Raw genomic sequence first — 2,068 nt, forward strand, 5'->3', positions numbered from 1 at the left:
AGTAACCCCTCACCCGTAGCCCTGTAAGTAACCCCAATAAAACTCATTGGCTCACCAGGTTGGACTTCACTGGTGTCTGTGCTTTGGTCTGTGGTGAGCTTCTGATCTGGGTGAGTACATGTATATGTATGTGTCTCCCTGAGCAATGGTTTGTCACACAACAGGGACAAAAGGAGCTAGTGGGAAGGGAAGGGGAAAGATATAAAAGGAAAGGAAGCCAGGGGAATAAGTTCCACATAAGATATGTACATGCATGCAGACTTTAAAAATAAAAGCAATTTTATTTTAATAATGCAGAGATGAGTGGCCCCAGCTGTAAGTTACACTCAGGTGTAGGAAAGCGAAGTGGACATAGTTTGTGCAGCACTTTGGTTCCTGTGGCACAAAGAAGGGCAGCCCTGAGCTAATGCACCCAGTGTTCATCTCTATCAGAAAGCTGCTTTTATGAGGGGTAATTGGGATTGGAGTGTGATGAGGAACCAATTGAAGTAGACTGAGGAGATCAGATAGAGGGAAACACATTAGATATCTAACAGGATCAGAACAACCAAGTCAGTGTAAGCCCTGTGTTAGGACAAGTATCCGGTGAGAGAAGGTTCCCACCCAGCTTGAAGCTCTCGGGAATGAGGGAGAGCTTTCAGCAAGATTTTCCGTTTCTCCTTTATATCTCAATGTTTTTCCTAGTGCAGAAAACTGGAAATGGCTATGTCTGAAGTGAATTATGTCTCAGACAGACTGTGCCCTGGTCCCTGCTGCCTGCACCTTCCCAGATGGACTGTGCCCTGGTTCCTGCTGCCCGAACCTTCCCAGATGGACTGTGCTCTGGAGCTGTGAGCCAAAGTAAACCCTTCCTCCCATGAGTGGCTTTTACCAGATATTTTGTCACTGGAAGGAGATTAACTACTATGTGATGACGTGACTTGTCCACTTATGTGCACCTTGTGCCTAGAGCCACGTGGCACATGTATGATGAATAACTGAACATGCTTCCTGTATGTGCTGTATGTGGGGGTATGTAACAAGTTCTCTTTGAAGATTTAACATTATAGATCAACACTTTAACATCATTATAAAAATTAAATTAAGCTCTTTGATGAGCCATTTAACCCCCTTCCAAATACCCACACCTGGCTCCACTCCTCTGTACTATTTTCTGCTAACTCTGACTTCCCTTCACCCTTCCCACTCTCCATCACTTTCCCCCCTCAGCCATGACTCCTGCAAGCTGACTCGGGCCTCCACACACACCATACACAGTCACTGTCCTCAAAGACACAGGCCACTCAGAATACGCTGGGATACCTCTGACCTCCTTCCCTGCCTGAGCTCTCTGGAGCATGTTCACTCTTTTTTCACAAGGTCTCTGTTAAAACTACTCTAAAGCTAAATGAACTTTGTCTTTCTGGAGCATTCTCGGGAGCATCCAGTCCACAACATCTCGCCAACTCTATGTGTTATACTCAGGGTTTTTGTCTTTGTCTTTAGTAGGTTGAATCTTCAGATCAAGACAGATCCTGAATGACTGTGGCCCCATCCTAATCACTTCTCCCTCCAGCTTCACACTCTTGTCCTGTTCACACCATGACGTGTGACTAGCCTGGGCCAAAGACATTCTGCTAGTTTTCATATTGAGACATGATGATGACGTCACCATGGTAAAAAAAAAAAAAAAAGCTCTCTGCATATTAGAAGCACGCTGTTTCTTCTTGGTAAGAGCAATGCAACGCCTGGCTCTGCTTCATGGTCCCCAAGGAATTGTTAGACTAAAAGTAAAACTGACCAGGCATGATAAAATTTACCTTTAGTCCCAGTATGTGGGAGGAAAGGGCAGGAGGAGCTCTGTGAATTTAAGGCCAGCCAGGGCTATATAGTGAGACCCTGTCTTGTGTGTGTGTGTGTGTGTGTGTGTGTGTGTGTGTGTGAGAGAGAGAGAGAGAGAGAGAGAGAGAGAGAGGGAGAGGGAGAGAGAGAGAGAGAGAGAGAGAGAGAGAGAGAGAGAGTCCTGTTCTTTATAGCTTATTGATCTCTGATATTTTGATCCACCTGTGCACTCACTCACTCTTTATAT

At 45.4% G+C, this 2,068-nt stretch overlaps 1 long non-coding RNA gene across 1 annotated transcript; it reads left to right on the forward strand.

Moving 5' to 3' along the window:
* The first annotated feature begins 730 nt into the window (after positions 1 to 730).
* On the forward strand, positions 731 to 1,724 carry LOC311596090. The gene is made up of 2 exons (XR_014778706.1): positions 731 to 1,011; positions 1,486 to 1,724. It is a non-coding gene; the product is annotated as an uncharacterized lncRNA (long non-coding RNA).
* Positions 1,725 to 2,068: the final 344 nt, after the last annotated feature.

This window comes from Acomys minous (genome assembly GCF_964271855.1).
Source record: "Acomys minous genome assembly, chromosome: 4".
NCBI lineage: Eukaryota > Metazoa > Chordata > Mammalia > Rodentia > Muridae > Acomys > Acomys minous.